This window comes from Papio anubis, chromosome 4 (assembly GCF_008728515.1).
Source record: "Papio anubis isolate 15944 chromosome 4, Panubis1.0, whole genome shotgun sequence".
Classification (NCBI taxonomy): domain Eukaryota; kingdom Metazoa; phylum Chordata; class Mammalia; order Primates; family Cercopithecidae; genus Papio; species Papio anubis.
The window spans coordinates 110326268-110353571 of record NC_044979.1 but is presented as its reverse complement, the minus strand read 5'-3'; the positions used below and the strand labels follow the sequence as shown (position 1 = coordinate 110353571).

The window sequence follows — 27304 nt, the reverse complement described above, 5'->3', positions numbered from 1 at the left end:
CACAAGAAATGTTGCTTCAGAGCCCAACAGACAAAATATAACTGCAAAGAGGAAGAGAAGCAATCTCCTCACATGTGACCTGGTGCAGCCTCCTCACAGTGAGAAACGCAGGGATCCCGGCACCCTATGGGCACTTTGGAAGAGCTTCCAGAGTGCACGGTGCCGGGTCTTTGGACGCTGACACCAGTATCCATATAGCACTCCCACTCAGGCACTACCCCTACCTGACTTCCTGGGATTTGGACTCCAGTAATGGGAGCTAGAGTGAGAAAATAAGAAAGGACTGCTTGAAAGTATAGCTAGAGGCCTGGAGTTACACCAGTGAACAGAAAGCGATATTACGGTTTATTATGTATTATCCACAAGCTGGTAAGCCTGGGGAAACTTAGCTTGGAAATCAAAAGCAATTGGGTTTTAAGTTTGTTTCTAGAAGGAGTAAGAGAGAATATTAAAGAAATTCAGATGGGCAATTTGGAGGAAGAGAATGAAAACTTATAATCACTAAGGTGACTTATATTACCCAGAATCATGCTCATACAGGAAATCTTATAAAATGAATCCATTCTTCAGAGGACTGAAAGGCATTCCAAGGGACCAGCTTTGGTGCTGAAGTTAATATGACCCTCAAAGCAAAAGCAAGTAAACCACTGCAATTTGGTGTAAAAAGCATGGCTATCATCTACCCTCCCACACTTCATTTCCTCAATTTTAAATAAAAACATTCCTTACCCTTCAATTTACAGCCAACAATCTAATTTCCTAATTAATGAGAATACACGCGCTACCCACAAACTTCTGAGAAACCCTCTCCCAACCCTATGGTATCCTGTGGCAAGGATAATATTGGGTAGCAAGCAAATCTTGAGCACCAGCTTCTGAGGCTTCCCTTAAAAAAGTGTCGGTTTCAACCTCCCTCTCTCATCTGACCACAAAACAGACCTGCTTCCTGTGGCATCGGAAGTTGGCAGTAGCAATAAGAGACAGTATTTCATTTAGAAGGAAGTGGAGAGGAAGGTAGGCCCCGTTTAGGTTCCCCTTACAATTCCAACTCTCCAGTCACCATTAAGTTTAGAATCGTGGACAGAAAAGAAGATGGTCTTGGAGATGAGAGAAATGCTCTTATTAAGAATTATTATCCCCTTGTCAGTATTTTGAAGGTCTAATATTCTCTCTCTCTCAAATGTCAACCCTCTCCATTCTGAGAGTCATGTATCACACATGTGTGGTTTGAAAATTTGCACACTATCTACACAGATCCTGTGTTTGGGATGGTAGCTGTCATCCCCTGGTCAAAGGTAGCATCTTCTGTCACCTTCTTGACCACCTGGTTTTCTGAAATAATATCCTACAGGTATGGCTCACATCCCATGCATCCAAACGGATGTTTGTCCCATTAACAGATGTTGATGTCCCATCAAACAGATGTTTGACCCCTGCATGCTCGTTCCCACTCTGGATTTCATGTCTACGTGAACAGTACCTCTTCTTGCAGTGACTTTCTCTAGTTCTCTGCTAGGAAAAAGAAATTCATATACCTGAATGCCCAAACCTCTATGAATCCTCCCTCCACTCACCTTTCTAAAGAGCATCTGCCTCTATAGTAACGACCTGGCATGCTGACATACATGAATTAATTGTTTATGTGTCCAGCTTCCTGAACAAGGTTCAAGATGTTGACTTCATCCTTTTGGTAGTGAAGATAATTAGAATCTCTTGGCTGAATCATCACTCTAACTATAGTCTACTGGCAAAGAGGGGCCTACCATGGTCCAGAACTCAAGAGAAAGGCATGGTTCCAGTATATTGAGTGCTGTGGTCCAGTTACCCTTTTGCACTGTTGCGCTTTAAGCAACAGCTAAGGGTGTGAATTTAAACAGCTGATATCTTGGCATGTGGCACTACCTATGCAGAAATCTGGACTTGCAAGGATATTATCACTCCAGCAGATGAGAATCCACTTTTCTGTGAGAAACCATGGGTACACTATTTGACGGAGATGAAGAAAAGGCAGTAGCATGCTAATAAGACTTTTCAGTCTTTTCCAGAACTTTTTGGGTAAAATAATACATTGGATTTTTTTTTTTTTTTTTTTTTGGGAGAACCTAATAGAGAAGGCAGATGATATCTGAAGGGCTCAAAGATTAGCTGGAAAAATAAAAAATAGTACCTATATTTGTCAGAATAGGCTGAATTATGTTACAGGAACAGTAACCCCAAATCTCAGTGGCTTAAAACAACAAAGGTTCATTTCTCTTCCATGCTATATTTCAACTGTGGGTCAATAGTGGACTCTGTTCCTTTTAATCATTGAGGAACCCAAGCTGACAAAGAAGTCACTGTATCAAGCATTTACCAGTCCACCATGCCAAGGAGATTGAGAGCTCTTCCGGGTCTCAGGCAGGATACGGAATGCTCTGGCCTGGAAATGACATACAACCCTCTGTTTGTGGCACCATGGCCAGACCTAGTCTTCATTCCACCCTACTATAAGAAAGCCAGAAAGTGAATCCTGCCACATTGCCAAAAGTCAGAAAGCTGGAAATATTTGGTAAACAGCACTGATGACTACCACATGACCTTATTTGTACCTCAAGCTTGTAAAGTAGATCACACTTGTTACAATAAATTGAATTATATTTTACTGAAACAGGTTTTCCTGTTAACTTAGTCTAAATGAATCAGATGCATATTGCTCATAGATGTTTCCATGTCCAGTCTGAAAGATTCTAGGAAAAAAAACAACTTATCTGAACCTGAAGTTGTACAACAATTGCACAGTTCTATCTCCAAGATGTTTTGCTAAGGAAGCTAGGCCAGAACAATTCCTTGTTTGATAAATAATTTGGGAAAAATTAACCTACTTATTAACAATCTGATTTTTATAGGTCAAGGATTTTCTTTTGGAGAAACAGCATCTGATGGAAAACAGAGATTCATTAGAATAACAAAAATATATAAGATCTAGTTCCTATCTTCTTACCTACTCGCTGTATAACTTTGAATCCCTGTGCTTCAATATTTCTATCCAGAAATAGACAACATTATTTCATTCAATTATCAAACAGTCATTCTGCATCCACTGGATGCAGCCACTAGGTTGCATTGGTAATACAGCGATTAAGGGGGAAGATGCACGATACTTGATCTCACGGATCTTCTAATCTGCTTGCTACTAGTTATAAAAACCATTTGATTCTAAATAATAGAATGTGTTAATACAGGAATAAATGTCCATAGTATAAAAATTACCAAGACTGTCACTAATCTGTTCAATGCACCAGTATGAGTCCTTAAAAGGAGGTAATAGGGAAGACAAGTGACAGGAAGGCAATGAATACAAGAGGCAAATGTAAACTTTAACACCTCATATATTAGCTGAAAGAAGATCTGAAAGAAGATCTCCATCCATCTGCATCTACCAGAACCCCAGTGTTCAATGAAACACATGTCCAAGTTTCCAAAGATATATAAAGCCAAACCTGTCAAATAGTGTGTGGCCCATTCATGGAGGGGAAGTCATATTTTCTTGGATAGCTGATAGGGCCTTAAGCTCTCCTTTGACTTCCTAGGTATTCAACTTGAAACAATTTGTGCATGTTTAAAGAATCCCATTTCCTAAATGAAAATTTACATTGCAGCAGCAATATTCAATGTTACCAAAGTGATCTCTATACATTTAGAAAAGCAGTAGTAGAATTTTATCTGTGACTGTCTGGTCCTTTTAATATCAGTAGTACCAATATGATTTCCAAGGACATGATGTACTCCCAGTGCCTATTGTAATTTTATTTTTTAGCTATTTTCATTGGAATGAGTGAATAAACCATTAAAACACAAAGAATCCTTTTATAACTACAAAGGAAATGTGCAAAAAGCAATGAAAAGGATAAGAAATGATTTCTAAATTGAACAGTTTGTTTTATTATTAACAATAACAATAAAGTAAGTCACACAGCTCGTAAGTCCTCCCAGATGAGACATCTGTGGGATTCTCTAGTTTGAAAAGAAACTTAGCTTATAAACATGTCAGCCATGTCCCAAATAAAATGAGGATTTCGCACTACATGGAAATGAAACTATTTGTTCTTCAACATGTCCAAGATTCAGTGTTATTTTAAGATGCTTTTCCTTCCAATTAAATAGGACATGTTTTCCATCAGCTGCAGAGGGAAAAGGTACAAGTAACTTTGGTGAATATAAATTGCTTAAGCTACTAAACTTAAGATCATAGGCTATCAACCACTGATACAAAATCTAAATCCACCCCAGTTCACAGTGTAAAGAGTCCATGTTAGGTTTGAACCTTATTAGCAAAGATCATCTCCATATTCTGGTTACCACATTTGACCTTTAATGAGTTGGGGCAGCTAAATGATTTTGAAGATGGGAGTGGTGTAACTAGTTATAACTGTAACTAGTTCCTAAAAATTTACCATACTCTTTTTTGGGGGAGGCATGAAAAAGAAAAGAAAAAAGAAAGGAGAGAGGTGTATTTAGTAGCCATTGAGATACACAACATAAAGGGAGTTAGTGAAAGCTTCTCTTCTTCCACACCCTTGTCCCAGAAACAATGTGAGGATTTGTCCTCTGCCTCTAAGGTGATGCCAGTTTTATCAGTGACAACATGTCAATTAAATGCTCCCAACTTTGTACGCAATGCTTTTCAATGTTCACTGACTCAACTCGACTCTCTTCTCTGCTCATGACAATACTGAATCATGATAAATTACAACAAAAATTAAAGAAGCACAATACATTTCCTGAAGGCTCCACAAATGGGAAGGAGGGGATGGAAAGAATGTGGCCTTCAGTGTCATACAAATCCATCACTTAAGAGCATTATGACCTCGGTCAAATTACTTCACTTTTGCCGACGGAGTTGGGGGCATTTTCATCAACTATAACATGGAGGACAATAGTTTGTCACAGAGTTGTGGCAGAGAGTATAAAGATAATATATTTTGAAGCACCCAGCACATGGTAAGCTTTAAATTTTTTGGTTTCTTACTTAGAATATTAAATATACAGAGAATTATTTTTTTTCTGATGTCTTAGGCAACCTCTTTTTTCATATTCAGGGCCAATGGCTACCCTAAAGTAAAATGATTCATTGATGACAGAAAAAATGAGACCATGCCAATAAACTACTCCTAAACTATTAAAGAAATGATGCTTTGAGGATCCCATCTTCATTCTAAGCTTAGCAGAGTGGCTTGAAGGGCTGTTAAGGTGAGCAGGGAAGCCGAGTGGATGGGGCTTTAAGTTTCTCTCCCTACTTTAACCAAAGCAGCCGCACTGTGTTCTGTTTTACATTGACCATGCATAAATGTGGGATTTGGGAAATTCATCAATGATGTCCTGCTTTTTTACTGTCTTGTTGGTGCCACACAGGACCTGACTAAAATCCTTTGAAGAGAGGAGGGGTATCCCCAGTTGTTCTCACTGTGAATAATCCTGGAAGAAGTTCACGACGAGAGATTCCCAGGTAAATCTGGGGCCATAGTTTGAGTCAGACTCTCCATTTTATAGAGGAGAAAACTGAGGCATGGGGAGGTTAATTAACTTGCCTAAGTGAGCTAATTAAATCATTTGAGAGCATGTTGAAATGGGCAAATTCCTAGCAACTTGGTAAGTGGAGGTTCCTGTCATAATAACGGGGTACAAAAAGAAAGGGTGATCACATTTCATAATTATGGTAGAGGTGACTTGGGTACAACGGAAAATATATTGGGATGGTACATCATATTTTATCTGGAAAATCATAGTGAGAGGTTGTTGTTGTTGTTTGTGGGACAGAGTCTCACTTAGTCTGTCACCCAGGCTGGAGTGCAGTGACACAATCTCAGCTCACTGCAACCACCACCTCCCAGGCTCAAGCAATTCTCCTGCCTCAGCCTCCCAAGTAGCTGGGATTACAGGAGTGTACCACCGCACTGGCTAATTTTTGTATTTTTAGTAGAGACGGATTTCGCCATGTTGACCAGGCTATTCTCAAATTCCTGACCTCAAGTGATCCACCCTCCTCAGCCTCCCAAAGTTTTGGGTTACAGGCATGAGCCACCATGCCTGGCCCATACTGAGATATTTCAACTCAAAAATCTTTTTTTGACACTGTTTATTACTGTTTTATTAGAGTGTTCTCAAACTTTCTTATATATGAAACACTCAGGCCACTCTTGAAGGCAACAACTGTGCATTGTCCTTTGCCAATGCCCATTTTCTAATTGCCAACAATATCCATTTACTTCCCCTAAAACCACCAACCAAGGATAATACAGTCTGACCATGCCTACCTCTCTGGCATTGGTTGCTGGGCATGTGGGAAGGTGTGGGTTTGGGGAGGCAATGGAGAGAAATTATTAATCCAGTAGAAAAGGGAGAGGGGTTCCCACTAGAATCCCATGGACTCTAGGCCAAGGACAGAGCTGGGTGTTCAGCTCCTCCCCTGCTCTGGATTCCAAGGCCAAGTCAGCTTCTGTGACTCTGAACTCTTAAGTTCTACTGGCCTCCACCTTCTTACCTGGCCATATCCTTCATAATCGTTGACTTCTTCCCCTTTGTGTCCTACCAGCTGCTCAGAATCTGACCCAAAGCTATGCTTTTCTCCTAGGCCCTAGTCTGGTTGGATCACCTGGCACTTACTTGTGCCCTTAATTCTAAGCAGGATATTTCACTTAGTTCTTTAGAGAGCCTTTTGATGAGAAGTGTCAAAATGTAAAAATCACTATTTATCACTGATAAATGCATACAACTGATATCCCTGACCTCCAGGGACCATACCCAAGACCTAGAGATGAGAAACAGCAATGGGATGAAGATCTCTCTTTACGTCCTTGATCACAGGGAAACAAAACAAAACACAGAATTGCTACTACCCCTTTTTTTGTTTTGATACACAACAAAATATCTCAGTCAAAACCATATTCAAAATATTGCCTGGCTCAGGGTAAGCACCTCCTCAGCAAAACCCAAATACGGAATCTAAAAACAAATCAGAAAGCCCCTGGCACTACTTTACTTCTAAGTTTACTACACATTCTCCAAATATCACACAGTCCTCCATTCCATATGCATGTCCCTAGATTAGCAATCTTGCAATTTATAGGATATGAAGTTTCCAACCTCCTTTATTCACCTTCATCATTCCTCTAGCTTTTCCCTGCATGCTTTCTACCCACAATCCCTCTGCTCAAGGCGTGCAGATCCAGACAGTCAACCAGAGAGGATGTACGTCTCTTCCAGACAACCAACCAGTGCTCTTAGGATGCCTCATCTTGTGGTCTGCAAATCCAGGAGCAGCAGTCACCATTATTTTATTTGAATCTCTGCCACAAAGACAACGGGACCTGATCCCTATCCTATGGGCCCTCAGTTAGCAATAGCTAAATTGGACAGCCCATAATTATGGTGATTAGCAATTCACAAGGGTGAAAGTGATCTTAAAGAAAATCTAAACCAACATTTCAACTAATATTTAAACCTGTTGTTTAATATTACCAAAGATTTGTCTTCTAATGTAAATTTGATACTTTCTACAGTAAAAACTTCTGTCTTTTTGCAAAGTTTTGCTATATTTTGTGCAAAGAAATACAGGCATACCTTAGAGATATTACAAACTTGGCTCAGACCACTGCAAAAAAGCAAATATCACAATAAACAAGTATTGTAATAAAGTGAATATCAAAATAAAACAAGTCATATGAATTTTGTGGTTTCCAGTGCATATAAGTTATGTTTATACTATACTGAAAGTTATTAAGTGTGCAACAGCATTATGTCTAAAAAATACATCTTAATTTAAAAATATTTTATTGCTAAAAAACGCTAACAATCATCTGTTCCTTCAGTACATCATAACCTTTTTACTGGTGGAGGGTCTTGCCTTGATGTTGATGGCTGCTGATTGATCAAAGTGGTGGCTGCTGAAAATTGGAGTGGCTGTGGCAATTTCATCAAATAAGAGAACAATGAACTTTCCTGCATTGATTAACTCTTCCTTTCACAAAAGATTTCTCTGTAGCATGCAATGCTCTTTGATAGCTTTTTATCCACAGTAGAATTTTCAAAACTGGAGTGAATTCCCTCAAATTTTGACACTTCTCTATTAACTAAATATATGAAATATTTTAAATCCTTTGTTGTCAATTCAACAATGTTCACAAGATCTTCACCAGGAGTAGATTCCATCTCAATAAATTCCTTTTTTGGTTCATCTATAAGAAGCAACTTCTCATCCATTCACGTTTGATCATAAGATTGCAGAAATTCAGTGACATCTTTAGGCTCCACTTCTGATTTTAATCCTCTGTTATTTCCACCACATCTGCAGTTACTTCCTCTGCTGAGGTCTTGAGCCCCCTCAAAGTCATCTGTGAATGCTGGAATCAAATTATTCCAAACCCTGATTAATGTTGGTATTTCAGCCTCCTCCTGTGAATCACGAATGTCCTTAATGGCATGTAGAATGGTGAATCCTCTCCAGAGAGTTTTTAATTACTTTTTCCTAGATCCATCAGAAGAATCACTATCTATGGGAGATACATCCTTATGAAATGTACAAAAAGAATTGTCGGGGGGTGCGCCCAAGATGGCTGAATAGGAACAGCTCCAACCTCCAACTCCCAGCGTGAGTGACACAGAAGACGGGTGATTTCTGCATTTTCAACTGAGGTACCGGGTTCAGCTCACTGGGGCATGTTGGACAGTTGGTGCTGGTCTGCGGGTGCAGCCCTGCCAGCGAGAGCTGAAGCAGGGTGAGGCATCGCCACACCTGGGAAGCACAAGGGGGAAGGGAATTCCTTTTCCTAGCCAAAGGAAATTGAAACACACAACACCTGGAAAATCGGGTAACTCCCACCCTAATACTACACTTTACCAAGGGTCTTAGCAACAGGCACACCTGGAGATTATATCCCACACCTGGCCCGGAGGGTCCCACGCCTACGGAGCCTCCCTCATAGCTAGCACAGCAGTCTGAGATCTAACTGCAAGGCGGCAGCGAGGATGGGGGAGAGGCGCCCACCATTACTGAGGCTTAAGTAGGTAAACAAAGATGCTGGGAAGCTCGAATTGGGTGGAGCCCACCACAGTTCAAGGAGGACAGCCTGCCTCTGTAGACTACTCCTCTGAGGACAGGGCATAGCTAAACAAAAAGCAGCAGGAACCTTGGCAGAGATAATTACCCCTGTCTCACAGCTTTGAAGAGAGCAGTGGATCTCTCAGCATGGAGGTTGAGATCTGAGAACTGACAGACTGCCTGCTCAAGTGGGTCCCTGACCCCTGAGTAGACTAACTGGGAGACATCCCCCCACTAGGTGCAGACCGACACCTCACACCTCACACGGCAGGGTACACTCCTGAGATGAAGCTTCCAGAGCAAGAATCAGACAGCAACACTTGCTTTTCAGCAATATTCTATCTTCTGCAGCCTCTGCTGCTGACACCCAGGCAAACAGGCTCTGGAGTGGACCTCAAGCAAACTCCAACAGACCTACAGCTGAGGGTCCTGACTGTTAGAAGGAAAACTAACAAACAGAAAGGACACACATACCAAAACCCCATCAGTACATCACCATCATCAAAGACCAAAGGCAGATAAAACCACAAAGATGGGGAAAAAGCAGTGCAGAAAAGCTAGAAATTCAAAAAATCAGAGCACATCTCCCCCTCCAAAGGAGCGCAGCTCATCACCAGCAACGGAGCAAAGCTGGATGGAGAATGACTTTGACGAGTTGAGAGAAGAAGGCTTCAGTTGATCAAACTTCTCAGAGCTAAAGGAGGAACTACAAAACCAGCGCAAAGAAACTAAAAACCTTGAAAAAAGAATGGATGAATGGATAACTAGAATAATCAATGCAGAGAAGACCTTAAAAGAATGGATAGAGATGAAAACCATAACACCAGAACTACGTGAAAATTGCAAAAGCTTCAGTAACCGACTCGATCAACTGGAAGAAAGAGTATCAGCGATTGAAGATCAAATGAATGAAATAAAGTAAGAAGAGAACTGTAGAGAAAAAAGAGTAAAAAGAAATGAAGAAAGCCTCCAAGAAATATGGGATTATGTGAAAAGACCAAATCTACGTCTGATTGGTGTGCCTGAAAGTGCCAGAATTTCATATCCAGCCAAACTAAGTTTCATAAGTGAAGGAGAAATAAAATCCTTTACAGACAAGCAAATGCTTAGAGATTTTGTCACCACCAGGCCTGTCCTACAAGAGATCTTGAAGGAAGCACAAAACACGAAAAGGAACAACAGGTACCAGCCATTGCAAAAACATGTCAAAATGTAAAGTCCATCGATGCTAGGAAGAAACTGCATCAACTAGTGAGCAAAATAACCAGCTAATATCATAATGACAGGATCAATTTCACACATAACAATATTAACCTTAAATGTAAATAGACTAAATGGTCCAGTTAAATGACACAGACTGGCAAATTGGATAAAGAGTCAAGACCCATCAGTGTGCTGTATTCAGGAGAGCAATCTCACATGCAGAGACACACATAGGCTCAGAATAAAGGGATGGAGGAAGATCTACCACGCAAATGGAAAACAAAAAAAAAGCAGGGGTTGCAATCCTGGTCTCTGATAAAGCAGACTTTAAACCATCAAAGATCAAAAGAGACAAAGAAGGCCATTACATAATGGTAAAGGGATCAATTCATCAGGAAGAGCTAACTATCCTAAATATATATGCACCCAATACAGGAGCACCCAGATTCATAAAGCAAGTCCTTAGAGACATACAAAGAGACTTAGACTCCCATACAATAATAATGGGAGACTTTAACATCCAACTGTCAACATTAGACAGATCAGCGAGACAGAAACTTAACAAGGATATCCAGGAATTGAACTCAACTCTGCACCAAGCGAACCTAATAGACATCTACAGAACTCTCCACCCCAAATCAAAAGAATATACATTCTTCTCAGCACCACATCACACTTATTCCAAAATTGACCACATAGTTGGAAGTAAAGCACTCCTCAGCAAATGTAAAAGAACAGAAATTATAACAAACTGTCTCTCAGACCACAGTGCAATCAAACTAGAACTCAGGACTAAGAAACTCAATCGAAACCGCTCAACTACATGGAAACTGAACAGCATGCTCCTGAATGATGACTGGGTACATAACAAAATGAAGTCAGAAATAAAGATGTTCTTTGAAACCAATGAGAACAAAGATACAACATACCAGAATCTCTGGGACACATTTAAAGCGGTGTGTAGAGAGAAATTTATAGCACTAAATACCCACAAGAGAAAGTAGGAAATATCTAAAAATGACACCCTAACATCACAATTAAAAGAACTAGAGAAGCAAGAGCAAACACATTCAGAAGCTAGCAGAAGGCAAGAAATAACTAAGATCAGAGCAGAACTGAAGGAGATAGAGACACAAAACACACTCCAAAAAAATCAATGAATCCAGGAGTTGGTTTTTTGAAAAGATCAACAAAATTGATAGACTCCTAGCAAGACTAATAAAGAAGAAAAGAGAGAAGAATCAAATAGACACAGTAAAAAATGATAAAGGGGATATCACCACCGATCCCACAGAAATACAAACTACCATCAGAGACTACTATAAACACCTCTACGCAAATAAACTAGAAAACCTAGAAGAAATGGATAATTTCCTGGACACTTACACTCTTCCAAGACTAAACCAGGAAGAAGCTGAATCCCTGAATAAACCAATAGCAGGCTCTGAAATTGAGGCACTAATTAATAGCCTACCAACCAAAAAAAGTCCAGGACCAGACAGATTCACAGCCGAATTCTACCAGAGGTACAAGGAGGAGCTGGTACCATTCCTTCTGAAACTATTCCAATCAATAGAAAAAGAGGGAAACCTCCCTAACTCATTTTACGAAGCCAACATCATCCTGATACCAAAGCCTGACAGAGATACAACAAAAAAAGAGAACTTTAGACCAATATCCCTGATGAACATCGATGCAAAAATCCTCAGTAAAATACTGGTAAACCGAATCCAGCAGCACATCAAAAAGCTTATCCACCATAATGAAGTGGGCTTCATCCCTGGGATGCAAGGCTGGTTTAACATATGCAAATCAATAAACATAATCCAGCATATAAACAGAACCAAAGACAAACACCACATGATTATCTCAATAGATGCAGAAAAGGCCTTTGACAAAATTCAACAGCTCTTCATTCTAAAAACTCTCAATAAATTCGGTATTGATGGAACGTATCTCAAAATCATAAGAGCTATTTATAACAAACCCACAGCCAATATCATAGTGAATGGGCAAAAACTGGAAGCATTCCCTTTGAAAACTGGCACAAGACAGGGATGCCCTCTCTCACCACTCCTATTCAACATAGTGTTGGAAGTTCTGGCTAGGGCAATCAGGCAAGAGAAAGAAATAAAGGGTATTCAGTTAGGAAAAGAAGAAGTCAAATTGTCCTTGTTTGCAGATGACATGATTGTATATTTAGAAAACCCCATTGTCTCAGCCCAAAATCTCCTTAAGCTGATAAGCAACTTCAGCAAAATCTCAGGATACAAAATCAGTGTGCATAAATCACAAGCATTCTTATACACCAGTAACAGACAAACAGAGAGCCAAATCAGGAATGAACTCCCATTCACAATAGCTTCAAAGAGAATAAAATACCTAGGAATCCAACTTACAAGGAATGTAAAGGACCTCTTCAAGGAGAACCACAAATCACTGCTCAGTGAAATAAAAGAGGACACAAACAAATGGAAGAACATACCATGCTCATGGATGGGAAGAATCAATATTGTGAAAATGGCCATACTGCCCAAGGTAATTTGTAGATTCAATGCCATCCCCATTAAGCTACCAATGACTTTCTTCACAGAATTGGAAAAAACTGCTTTAAAGTTCATGTGGAACCAAAAAAGACCCCGCCTTGCCAAGACAATCCTAAGAATAAAAGAATAAAAGAATAAAGCTGGAGGCATCATGCTACCTGACTTCAAACTATACTACAAGGCGACAGTAACCAAAACAGCATGTTACTGGTACCAAAACAGAGATGTAGACCAATGGAACAGAACAGAGCCATCAGAAATAATACCACACATCTACAGCCATCCGATCTTTGACAAACCTGACAAAAACAAGAAATGGGGAAAGGATTCCCTATTTAATAAATGGTGCTGGGAAAATTGGCCAGCCGTAAGTAGAAAGCTGAAACTGGATCCTTTCCTTACTCCTTATACGAAAATTAATTCAAGATGGATTAGAGACTTAAAGTTAGACCTAAAACCATAAAAACCCTAGAAGAAAGCCTAGGTAATACCATTCAGGACATAGGCATGGGCAAGGACTTCATGTCTAAAACACCAAAAGCAATGGCAACAAAAGCCAAAATTGACAAATGGGATCTCATTAAACTAAAGAGCTTCTGCACAGCAAAAGAAACTACCATCAGAGTGAACAGGCAACCCACAGAATGGGAGAAAATTTTTGCAATCTACTCATCTGACAAAGGGCTAATATCCAGAACCTATAAAGAACTCAATCAAATTTACAAGAAAAAAACAAACAACCCCATCAAAAAGTGGGCAAAGGATATGAACAGACACTTCTCAAAAGAAGACATTCATACAACCAACAGACACATGAAAAACTGCTATCACTCGCCATCAGAGAAATGCAAATCAAAACCACAATGAGATACCATCTCACATCAGTTAGAATGGCAATGATTAAAAAATCAGGAAACAACAGGTGCTGGAGAGGATGTGGAGAAATAGGAACACTTTTACACTGTTGGTGGGATTGTAAACTAGTTCAACCATTGTGGAAAACAGTGTGGCAATTCCTCAAGGATCTAGTACTAGAAATACCATTTGACCCAGCCATCCCATTACTGGGGATATACCCAAAGGATTATAAGTCATGCTGCTATAAAGACACATGCACACGTATGTTTATTGCGGCACTATTCACAATAGCAAAGACTTGGAATCAACCCAAATGTCCATCAGTGACAGACTGGATTAAGAAAATGTGGCACATATACACCATGGAATACTACGCAGCCATAAAAATGATGAGTTCGTGTCCTTTGTAGGGACGTGGATGCAGCTGGAAAACATCATTCTCAGCAAACTATTGCAAGAACAAAAAACCAAATACCACATGTTCTCACTCATAGGAGGGAACTGAACAATGAGATCACTTGGACACAGGAAGGGGATCATCACACACCAGTTCCTATTGTGGGGAGGGGCGGCAGGAGGGATAGCATTAGGAGATATACCTAATGTAAATGACGAGTTAATGGGTGCAGCACACCAACATGGCACATATATACATATGTAACAAACCTGCACGTTGTGCACATGTACCCTAGAACTTAAAGTGTAACAACAACAAAAAAGAAATGTATAAAAATTGCTCCTTGATCCATGGGCTGCACAATGGATGCTGTGTCAGCCCGGATGAAAGCAATATTAATTTCCCTACACATCTCCATCAGTGCTCTTGGGTAATGGGGTGCATTGTCAATGAGAAATCATATTTTTAAAGAATTTTTTTTTTTCTGAGCACTAGGTCTCAACAGTAGTCTTAAAATATTCAGTAAACCATGCTATAAACAGATGCAGTGTCATCCAGGCTTTGTTTTTCCCTGTATGGAGTACAGACAGAGTAGATTCGACATAATTCCTAAGGGCCCTAAGATTTTCAGAATGGTCAAGGAGCATTGGCTCCACCTTACAGTAACCAGCTACATTAGCCCCTTACAAGGGAGTCAGCCTGTCCTTTGAGCTTTGAAGCCAGGAACTGACTTCTCTCCAGCTTTGACAATCCAGATGGTATCTTCTTCCAATAGAAGGCTACTTTGAATACATTAACAATCTGTTGTTTAGTGTAGCTACCTTCATAAATTATCTTAGCTAGATATTCTGGATAACTTGCTACAGCTTCTACATCAGCACTTGCTACTTCATTTTGCACTTTTATGTTATGAAGATGGCTTCTTTCCTTTACTTCCTTCCTTTACATTCACAGTTTGGCTGTTTGGCATAAGAGGCCTCAGTTTGAGCCCATACTGGCTTTCTACATGCTTTGTTCCCCAAGCTCAATCATTTCTAGCTTTTGATTTAAAGTGAAAAATGTATGGCTCTTCCTTTCACATGAATACTTCAAGGTCAATGTAGGGTTATTAATTAACCAAATATTAATATTATTGTCTTTCAGGAAAGAGGAAGGCCCAATGAGAGAGTGAGTGATGGGGAACAGCTGATCACTAGAGCTGTCAGAACACAGATTTATTAAGTTCAGCATCTTCTAGGAGTGCAGTTCATGGCACCTCAGAACAATTACTACAGTAACATCAAACATCACTAAACATAAATCACCATAACAGATATACTAATGATGAAAAAGTTTGAAATATCGGGATAATTACCAAAATGTGACACAGAGACACAAAGTGAGCATATGTTCAAAAATTGGCACCAGTAGATTTGCTCAACACAGGGCTGCCACAAAACTTCAATGTGTTAAAAAAGCAGTATCTGCACACTGTAATTAAGTGAAGTACAATGAAATGAGACACGCCTTATAGTTAGAAATGAGCAAAGGTCAAAATAATATATCCAAAATGCCTGAAATACATTAGAGGATCTAAAATGCACGTAACATTAACAAATTTACCATTTTGTTATTTGGTTTAAGTTTTCACTAACTTAAATATATTTATGGAGATATTAACATTACCATAACACAATTAAGAGTTAGTAAATTATCTGGCCTTACTTATGTCTACTTTTGCTCTCCCTATGTATCTGTTATGGCCTGAATGTGTTCCCCAAAATTAATGTGATGGAGATTTAATTTAATCACCAATGCAACAGCATTGGGAGGTGGGGCCTAATGGGATGTATTTACATATTGAGGGCTCTGCCCTAATTAATGGGTTAAAGTCACTACAAAAAGGGCTTCTGGAATGCATTTGCTCTCTTCTGGTCCTTTATCATGTGAGGACATGGCATTCCTACCCTCTAGAATGGCAGGGAGCATCTTGGAAGGCTGATCAAGGCAGCATCTTGGAAGCAGAGAAACTGGCCCTCAGATGCTGGTGCCTTAATCTTTGACTTCTCAGCCTCCAGACTGCGAGAGAATAAATTTCTGTTCTTTATAAATTACCCAGCCTCATGTATTGTTATAGTATCGGAAAATGGATTAAGATAATATTTTAAAGTGAAATTATAAGAAGAAAAAGGAGGTACATAAGAAAATATTGTCTTGGCTCACAGTCTTAAGGATACACACACAAGCACACATATACACACACATATATGTACATATTTAAACAATGCTACAAGATTACTAAACAGTGACAAGTTGCTATGATATGAATCACTGGTTTTGTATCAGTTCAGAAAAAAAAATTTGTATTTAGATTATTTTAATTAGATCATACTTTGAAAATATGCTACATGTTGATGCATGTTTAATTATATATTTATTTGTACAAAACAGAACTATTTCCTAGCAAGCAAAAATATCAGATATGAGTTTTCTCTGCAAATGTATGCATGAATATTACTCCAGATTCTAAGGAAAATGGCAAGGAAATGACAGAAAGATGAAAACAAAGAAGAAAAATATAACATTTGTTAAGTGCTTTATAGCCTTCAAACTGTTTTCAGATTCATTACCTCAAATTCCACAAGAGGAGATGAAATTCATTCAAAGAATAATATAGCCTATAAATTACACATTTCCTCATGAAACTATTTTAAGATTAACCAGGATTATTGCAGTATTATTACATATGATGGTATTAAACCTTGAACCTAGAGAAATGCTTAAAGCAAAGAATCAAATGAAATGTTTAAATCATAACCATTAATTAATATTGTTTATAGTTCTTTATTAAGATTAATCACTCTTTAAACCTAAAACTCTAATCATTAGAAATATGACCATGGGAAAGTTGGAATTCTGTATGTCACCTCTTCAATTATAAAACAGGGATAACCCCTTACCTGCTGTAGATAATGGACAAGGAGAGTTAACACTTTGAGGTCCTCTCTGCCTAAAAATTATATTAATCTATAGTTTTATGAACACATTACAAAACTAGTGACCACAAAGTGATGTAAGACCTTCAGGAAGTTTATTTTGCATGAGAATTCTTTTAGAAATATAAAAGGAGGGCCAGGCGCGGTGGCTCATGCCTATAATCTCAGCACTTTGGGAGGCCAAGGCGGACAGATCACTTGTGGTCAGGAGTTCGAGACCAGCCTGGCCAGTATGGTGAAACCCTGTCTCTACTAAAAATACAAAAATTAGCCAGGTGTGGTGGCACACGCCTGTAATCCCAGCAACTCGGAAGCCTGAGGCAGGAGGCAGGAGGTTGCCGTGAGCCGAGATTGCACCATTGCACTCCAGTCTGAGTGGCAGAGCGAGACTGTGAAGAAAGAAAAGAGGACAGGAGAGGGGAGGGGAGGGGAGGGGGAGAGAGAGAGGGGGAAGAAGAAAGGGAGAGAGAGAGAGAGAGAGAGAGAGAGAGAGAGAGAGAGAAGGAAGGAAGGAAGGAAGGAAGGAAGGAAGGAAGGAAGGAAGGAAGGAAGGAAGGAAGGGAGGGAGGGAAAGAAAGAAAAGAGAGAGAGAGGGAGGGAGGGAAGGAAGGATATAAATATATCTATGTTTAAAAGATATCCATTATACTGTTGTCTCATACAAGTGGTTTATATAAGTGAAATATGAGTGAAAAGGAAAATTTCATTATGTATTGAAAAATTTTAAAGCAAGCTTTAAAAGGATTGATGATTTCATATGGTAGCTATTTTCGTTTAAACGCAATAAAAGGAAAATGGGATAAGTCATATGACATCTTACCAATCACGTTTAATTAAAACATCTCTTCCTCTTTCACCTCCAACTGCTTTGCTATGGCAATGACAAATAAACACTAAATTGAATAAACATTTAATGTGTCAACTCATGTTAAATACAAATTTAACTGCTTTAGGTACACATACACACACGTATCACTTTCATGAATTTTTAATTTCTACATCATTTTTCTATTATATGTATTGTGTATATATATCTCTATCATAAATATGAAGACATGTTTAGACACACAAATTTTAGAATTATTTATTTTTCAAAATAGCCTGGTTATAATAACTAAATATATTGAGAAAATAAACTTGGATCTACTTGTAAGTCTGTCTTTGTTTATCATTCAACTTTATTGATGTGCAATTTATATACAGTAAAATTCACCCCTTTTTGTTCACAGATTTGTGAGTTTTGACAAATGAATAGTCACGTAACCACTATTACCATCAAGATATACACTATTTTCATCATCCCCCGCAAAAAAATCTGTTGTGTCTCTTTATAGTTAATCCCTGCCTTTCACTGCCAGCTCCTGGCAACTCCTGAGCCTGTTTTCTGTCTCTATAAATTTTGCCTTTTCTAGAATGTCATACAAATGGAATATACAGTATATAGCCCTTCACCTCGGCTTCTTTCACTTAGCATAATGCATCTGTGATTCATCCATGTTGTTACATATATCTGTAGTTCTGTTACTTTTCATATTGCTAAGTGGTATTCCATTGATTGGATGTATTCCATTATTTGTTTACTCATTTAGCAGTTGAAAGGCACTGAGGTTATTTCCTACTTGTAAGTCTTTCTTAACATGGCAGATCATAAGGCAGCATAGTATTGTGGTTAAAAGCTTAGGTTTTTGAGCTAGACAGATATGAGTTCCAATCTCAGGTCCAATGTCAACTTGTACCTTTGAGCAAATTACTTATATTCTTGGAGTTATAGTATTGTTGTGAAGATTAAACTAGTATGTGGCCTGTAAATTGATAAGTGTCTGCTGTTATTATTACTACTGTCCCTAGTGCTCAAACTCTGTTCTACTTCCAGTCTTGAAACTAATCCCAAATTTAACACTATCTATCACCTTAGAGCTTTTGCTATATTCGTCACTTAAAACAGCCCACCCCTTCTCTCTGCTTGCCTCCTGCAAGACCCAAGTTCCTCTTGCTCCAGGAGGACTTCTCTAACTCACAGTTCACATTGAGATTGCCATTCTGCACATTCTTATAGCAGGCATCATCCAGTCTGGTAGCCACTACTCACATGTGGCTTTAAACACTTAAATTTTATTTAGTTAAATAAAATTTAAATCCAGTTCCTCAGTCACAAGAGCCACATTTCAAGTGCTCAACAGCAAAATGGCTAGTGGCTGCCATATTGGGCAATGAGGATGTTGAATATTTTAATCATCACAGCGATTCCCATTTTAAGTTCTAAGTTAAAAACACTGCCTAACACTGAAAACTATATAATTCTATATAGAACGGAAAAAACTAATAATCAGCAGACATTGACTGAGCTCCTATTCTGTGCAAGACATTTTACCTTAAGCAATGATACAGCATCTTTCAGGGGAACTTGAACCACCTGGACAATTATATAAAATAAATTTAAAAGAAGAAATGATTACCAAGGTCTGGCAGGTGAAAGAAAAAAAAAAGTCATTAAAATTTAGAAGTTGGCCAAGCACAGTGGCTCTCACCTGTAACCCTAGTACACTGGAGGCCAAGACGGATGGATTGCTTGAACCCAGGAGTTCAAGACCAGCCTAGGCAACATGACAAAACCCTCATCTCTATAAAAAATACAAAAATTAGCCAGGTGTGGTGGTGCACACCTGTAACCCCGGGTACTTGAAAGGCTGAGGTGAGAGGATCACCAGAACCTGGGAGGTCGAGGCCACAGTGAGACACAATTGCACCAAAACACTCCAGCCTGGGTGCCACAGTGAGATCCTGTCTCAAGAAACAAAACAAAAAAGTTTAGAGGCATGTATGGTGGCTCACACCTAAAATCCCAACATTTTGGGAGGCCAATTGGGGTAAGATGGGTTGAGCCTAGGAGTTCATCACCAGCCTGGGAAACATACCAAGATCTTGCCTCTACGAAAAAGTAATTGGCAGGGAGGGTAAAGCAGGAGGATCCACTTTGTCAAAAGATCTACGGAATCACAACACAATGTTCTGCCTAGATTTGTCTCAAGCTAAAGGTGTCTCAAGGAAAAGGTAAGCTTTTAAAGTCCAAACCTTGAATGAGAAAATCATTGTGTTTTCAGAGAAGAAGGCAAAGCAAAGACAACAACAGTTAAATTTGACTGCTGGAAGACTCATTTCAGAACATACCTTAAAAAGTCACTATATGTCTCATGAATCAATCCATACACTATATCACCCACCCCTCTGGCACAAGGTCATGACTCACTGTCTGAAACCACAATGCTTATAGAATCCTCAAACGTTCAAGGGTAACTACATTTGGTTCAATTTAGCAATGGAAAGAGAGCTCATTAAGAATTCCCCATTTTCCCCACTACAGTCCCTTACCATGAGACGCCACCTACAACTGCCAGAGCTGATGGGATTATTCCAGTTTCATCTTCTCAAGGAGGATTCTGAGAACCACTGAAGGGTAAGTTTAAAGGTGAATCATCAAAGCCAGTTTAAATGTTTTGAAAAGATTAAGGCATGAAATTATCATTTACAATGCACTTGCCTTAGAAGATCCTGGTTTTCTACTTTTCCATTTACACAAGAATGTCACGAGATCCTCCTGAGAGGAAGCAGAATGTTAAGATACCCTGGGAAGTCAGAGTCATTACTATCACTCCCAAGGCAGCTATAATGGCAGGAGAAAAGTATCCAGTGTAAATAGTTTGCCACAGTGGAGCCTTACGTTACTATATACACAACATGGGATTTAGGGCAATATCCATATGCCAATCCCAGTTCTATCACCGTCTAGCTGGGTGACCCTCATTTAATTCCTTAATTTCTCCTGTCATCAGTTTATTCATCTGTAAACTGGGGTAACACTGTCCTTAATTACTTTGATGGAGTGTTGTGATGGTCAAATGAAATAATGGCTGGGAAAACACTTTGCAATCTGTAGATCACTATGCACATGGGAACTATTATCTGGTCTTTTCGCCTAAAACACAGCTCCTTGGAGTTCACTTAGCCTGGGATTTTCCAACTTCACTTCTAAAAGAACATTTTTGGAGCTACTCAAATGAAGACTTAGACAAAATATGAGTATCTGTTTTCTGCTTTTTTTCTGATCCAAGGAACTTGCTTCCTTTCACAGATTTAGCTCTTTATGTCATTAACTAAATTTAAATCATGCCTAAAGACTTACTTGTTTGGCAGCACAGTTTAATATCCTGTTTGGTTTGATTTTTTAAATTCTTTTGTAAAGCACTCCAAGATGTTTGCATGAAGATCACTCAACAAATGGAAGCCTCTCTCGAATAATACACACACAAGGACACACCCACATCAATGAGAAGAAACATAACACAGACTTTTGTTAACTTGGTAAAACAAGTGCTCAAAAAACAATTCCTAAAATTACATTCGATGCCACACTGTATGACCTCTTCTTGACTGAGAAAGCCTTAACCCCATCAAAACTGCCTTAAAGCTAAGGTAATCTGGTAGAATTCAAGCCCACCAACTTATATAGAGAAATGTAAGTGTATGCTTCAACACAGACACAATATTTTCCATGAAGCAGGCATCCTGGCAAGTAAAAATTCCCTCGTGTTTCAGCATGTATCGAGAGACTCACCATCAGATCCTGAACTGCGTTACATAAGCACAATAACCTTATTGTTAGCAGCTGTGTATTGGTCAGCATTGCACAACTGACCAGGTGCATGGCAGGATGGAGTTTTGTCTTTATCCAAAGATTCAGAGTAGATGGGCTCAGGACTTGCTCTATGAAGGCAATACATTAATTCCAAGCCATCAGGATTATTATAATCCACAAGATACTTTGCCAATTTATGCATATGTGGTAAAAATTAACGCATGTAGTAGATACCAAAAGAGCCATTGGTTTAATGTGGAGGCATTCTTTTCACTTCTGAATGTTTAAGAATTCATTTTAAATGTAACTATCTGGAAGTGAAGGTAAAATAATTGACTTGATGACACTAAATATCATCAGACAATTCCAGGGAAGACATATTTAAACTACCAACGGCAAGGGTATGTGATTTTCAATGATCACTTTATGATAAAGGTATAATACTAAAAAGTATTCATTAGAAAAGCCAAGAAAAGGTCAACCCATATAGGAAAGAAGAGTTTCTAAAATTGAAAAAAAAAAAAAATTGAGAAATTTATCTCCCTGTATACTCAAGAAAAAACTTCAATTACTTGAAATTAACAATGAAGATTCTGACTTTTATATTGCCTTATGACAGGATTTCAAAGGCTGTTTTCTCACCTTTGCTCTTTACTTGAGTTTAAATACTTTAAAGTATATTTTCCTTTATGGATATACCACCCCATTCAATTCATTTGTTGATTTCAAAAGCTTCCAATACCAGCTAGTTGTTATTTAAGGGTACTATGCTGCAAGGCAAATTATTGAGCTGCTAGTTTTTGTGTTCTGTATTTTCACAGTCAGTTTTTTTGTTATTACGTTGATTTAGTTTTTAAGGAATGTTTACTTATATATAAAATACAGCTGATCCAAAATTCCTTATGAAAATAAATGACAATATTTAGGATATACTAATAATATCAGCATTACTATTACAGAAAATGCCCTGTATTGACATTATTAAACCACTTTTCTAAACTTTTTGGATACAGAACTAATGTATCCTGAGTATGTGCCCTGTGACAGCCATGGAGTTAAGGGTCCACCCATTAAGGAAGCTACAATGAGTTTCCTCAATGTATAGATGAGGAAGTTGAAGCAAAGTCATTAGAGAAAGCTGAAGTTATCTACTCCAGAGCACTTACTCTGCACCAGCAACCTAACGATGAGGGTGTTTGCAGCTGCAATTAACAGAGGATGAGCAGGACTTCTGCTCTAGCATACGAAGAAAGGAACTCCATTTTCAAGTTTAGGCCACAGGCTTGCCTTCAGGACAGGTAAAAATAGTGTCTATAAATAGAGGATTATCAAATACCCAAATTATGAATTACGTTTATGGCACTTTTATTTATGAAAAACATTCAACTCAAGACCCTGTGCCTCAATTACAATAGTTTAGTGGCAAAATATTGACTAATTTCAGTTCTGCCTGTGAAATAATAATGGAATTCAAATATCTCATTGTTGAGAGACACTAAAACCAGTACGCAATTTATTAATATGGCCTCAGGAAATCACGTACAGATTATACCAACAAAGTATGTACTTCACAATACTGCAAGTAACACCATTTTGAAGGGGATGGACTCCACATTCAGACTCTATTTTAGCTTGTAATCTGTGATGACCTTACAGAAAATGGAATGGTTTTGTGTTTGTTTATTGTTTCTGAAAGCAATCTCTCTTGGTGACTTTTCTTTATTTTTGTTATAGAGAGCGATGTCTGTTTGTCAGAACTGTAATTTACAGTAAGTTCTGGGTGAGACTGTGCATGTCCCTGTTCAATACTTTCAGTACCAAAGTGGAAAGAAGAAAGATTGCATTTCCTTCCTTGTTTTATTTTATGTTTCCTTTCTCTGTTTTATTTCCTCAAATTAGTCATGCAAGAGCAGGGACATTTATTTCTGTGCCCAATGGTCTCTTCTATTTAATTTCTTAGGCCAGTTATTACAAATAAAGAAGTGACTTGGACTCCTTGAGACTCTCTCTGGTCACTTTCCAGGTGGACTTTTCTTTCCCGGCTGTAAATGGCAAAATGAGCAGAGCCTCCATAAATTAGGCACTATTTGTACTTGCAGAAATTATTTAAATATTCTAGCCTATGGGTGTTCCTATTTCTTACTTCCTCTGCAAATGGTCTTTGATAGATATCAGGGGAAAAATATACACACACACACATCATTTGGAAGATAGAGTGTTAAATATGCATGATAAAATCATGATCTTGAAAGAAAAATAAAGTAACCCTCCACAATTAATCCATGTGGCTTCCTTCATGATGAATGTATTTTAGGGAAAAATTAATTTCCATATCTTTCCCCAGGAAAACAATAAAAACTAGAAAAACAAGTTACTTTACCTCTTCTGCCTTTAGTTTTAAAAGTAAATCAAGGTATGTCAAGTTTGCAGATTTTCTGGAAATCCTGAAATGGAACGTACTCCTTAGCTGGCTAACTACCTCCTGGCTTAAATTTCACTTAGGTGCTACATTTCCTCATCTAAATTATGTTCCTCACATCAGTCTCTCATAGCACCATTTTCATTCTTGTATGACCATACCTGCAATTATAGAATTTTTAATTTCCTACCTCCACAAGTTAATTGTAAACTGTTTTTCTTAAATTTTATTTTAACCATTATACCCAGTGCCTATCACAGTACCTGGTACATAATACACACTCAATAAATATGTATTGAATTAATGATTAAATAAATAGTGAAGCAGACAACAGGGATTTTTACTGCTTAATGAAGTAAAATACAGTGTCATAATGTCTCGCTAGTACATCTTCACACTAATCTAAAATTACAGTCATGTGTTGCTTAACAACAGGAATTCTTTCTGAAAAATGTGTTATTAGGCATTTCATCATTTTGCAAACATTATAGACTGTACTTACACAAATCTATTAATAGATGACATAGTCTACTATACACCTAGGCTATATGGTACAGCCTGTTCTTAGGCTACAAACCTATACATATCACTGTGCTGAATACTGTAGGCGATTGTAACAAAATGGTATTTGTGTATCTAAACATAAAAAAGTACAGTAAAAATTTAGTTGTAATCTCATGGAACCACTGTCCATGTGGTCTGTCATTGACCAAAACATCATACATGGCACATGACTGCCCTAATCAAGAAATGTCCTGTGCCTTTCTCTTAATCCACCACAATGTCTCTGCTTTGTGAAGTCATGATGGTCAAATTTCTTACTGAGGCTCCAAACAAAATGCAAGGTAAGGCCAAATATACCACCTGGGATATTCTGAAGTTCTGGTTTGACCTTTCACAGCATGGCCTGGGTTTTGGGAGATACGATGTTAAATATGTGTGATAAAATGAAAGCAATTTAAAAGACAATACAGCTAGGTAGATATACCTAAGCAAGCTACAAGTCTTCTAGCACTGTTCTTAAACTTCCTTCACTAATAACACAAATAGTTTAAATGCTAATAGGACATATTTTAAATATATTTTCTAAGTATTATAGAATGGTCTCTACCTTTCAGCAAACTATCATTTCATATGAAAGAGACAGACTAATTGATCAAGAGATAGATAAATGTATATATGTATGATATTTATGTACTATATATACACAATATTACATACTATGTACATATTCTATGTATTGCATATTGAAAAATATACCTTGTTCACGCTCATGTTTCGCTCAACTAATGGATTTCTCTTTATAATTGTGCATTGCAAAAACAAAGCTCTAGATGAAACATTTCCAGTGACTTAATCATTAGAGACATAATAAAACTAGATAATCTAGGCAAAAGTTGAGGTTTCTTTCCTCACAGTGTCTATTTGGCTATGCAGATTGTTTCATATCATTGGATAAGTTACTTTACAATTATCTCTTTAATCTTAGAATAAACCTGACCTGATAGGTGAACTATTTCAGAAGGAAAGGCAGAAGGAAGAAATGCTGACTCTGCCTAATCCCTAAACCATCCTACTCTGCTCCAGGTAGGGCTCCTTAAGAACAGTACAGGGACTGTGCTTTGGCCTCACATTGGGTGTGTCAGCTAAGGTCCTCAAGACTCTGCAGTGTCATTCACGTGGACTGCAATGCTCTAGTCCTGACCTCTCCAACAAAGTTCCCGCTTCGTTTAAATATCTGCTGTTGAGCATTACACTGTCTCCTGACTAAAACCCTCTGGAATCTAAACACCTACGTGCTACAGCACCCCCACACCATTTATGTCTGTTTCATAAAAATAGATGTCCACTTGTTTACATGTTTTCTCTGTGTCCTTTCATGTGTCTGTCTGGCTAAAGTGAAGGACTGCAGAGTATTTCCTGCAACCCAACCACAACAGGAAGACTCGGCTCTATCCTTGGACCACCAGGGGGATCCCAGTGTGGGCCTGATGTGTGGGGGTGAAAGCTGCATTGTCTCCCAGCTTCTCAACGGCCCCCAAGTTGCCAGTGAAAACAGAAGAAATTCACAAAGCCCAGAAACCAGGGCTCAGGTTGTCATAAGGCAGGGGTGAAATGTTACTTCAGTTTCTACAGATCACTAAGTTCATTTAACCATGGAAATGTGATGCTGGTAACTGCCAAGAAAAGGTGAGATGCCAGTGACGGTCTTCAAGTGGTGAAATGTGTCCCCTCGATTGATTTCACCATTTACTTTTCTGAGGTTCTAATGGCAGATCACAAAAAGTTATTTTAAAAAAAAGAAGTAGTCCACTAGATGGTGAACTCTATGAGGTCAGAAAGGACTACTATTTTGTCTGTTGTTGTCATTATTGTTGTTGTTCATTATTGTACTGTTCCTGGAGCCAAGCACGGTACTCAACACATTGCAGGCATGAATTAACATTTATTGGGTGCTTACATGTTCTAGACACTTCTGAGAACTGGTAATACTGTGATAAATAAGACAAAGCTCTTGCTTTCATGGAGCTCACATTCTATTTGGGAAAGGAAAAAATAAATAGAATTAAATGAAAAAGAAAATATCAGAAACTGACAAGTATCAGGGAAAGCAGGTGGCGGTGAATTTAAATGGCATGGATAGGAAGGACAGGCCTTTTTCATTGCATGACTGGAGCTAGCTATGAGAAGATCACAAGACTTCCCATTCTTGAGTGCCTAAGAGGATCGCCTGAGGAGTTGAGGACTATCAAGGCCTTGGCTACATTCTCAGAGATTCTTTTCACTGGGTTTGGGAGGTGGGGGCCTGCATATTGGTATTTTCTAAATGTTCCCCAGCTGATGCTAATAATCAGGACTGAGAACCACTGAAGAGGAAAAATGTTCCAGGCGAAGGAATAGCTAGTACCAAACTCTTCCAAAACTCTTCCAATGAGGGGTGAGGCTTGCGATTAGAGCTGTGGTTGACAAACCTCTAATTGTAATCATCTAGACAGCTTTTAAACATCCAAATGCCCACACCACACCCCAAACCCGTTAAACAGAAGGCAAGGGGTGGAGGTGGGGCCAAGAGGAGTGAGGAGTGGGAAGCAGCAGTAGTTTCGAAAAGTACTCAGGAGTTTTCAATGTACTATCAAGTGACCAGACCTAGTCCTGGTTTTCCCAGGACTAAGGAATTTTCAGGAACATGAAAATTT

The 27304-nt window shown here is 38.6% G+C and overlaps 1 protein-coding gene and 1 long non-coding RNA gene across 12 annotated transcripts in view; one reads left to right on the top strand and one right to left on the bottom strand.

Annotated features, from left to right (window-relative positions):
• The window catches only part of SUGCT (succinyl-CoA:glutarate-CoA transferase), a 754504-nt gene that overhangs the window by 259997 nt on the left and 467203 nt on the right, over positions 1-27304 (bottom strand). The gene's annotated exons all lie outside the window — the stretch shown is intronic.
• On the top strand, positions 4889-26094 carry LOC103882880. 6 transcript variants are annotated; one of them, XR_004183463.1, is made up of 7 exons: positions 4889-4980; positions 5079-5229; positions 5392-5485; positions 8508-8626; positions 20417-20509; positions 25597-25694; positions 26007-26094. It is a non-coding gene; the product is annotated as an uncharacterized LOC103882880 (long non-coding RNA). The 6 variants fall into 6 exon arrangements; XR_004183462.1 differs by having other exon boundaries at positions 8508-8670; XR_004183465.1 differs by lacking the exon at positions 8508-8626.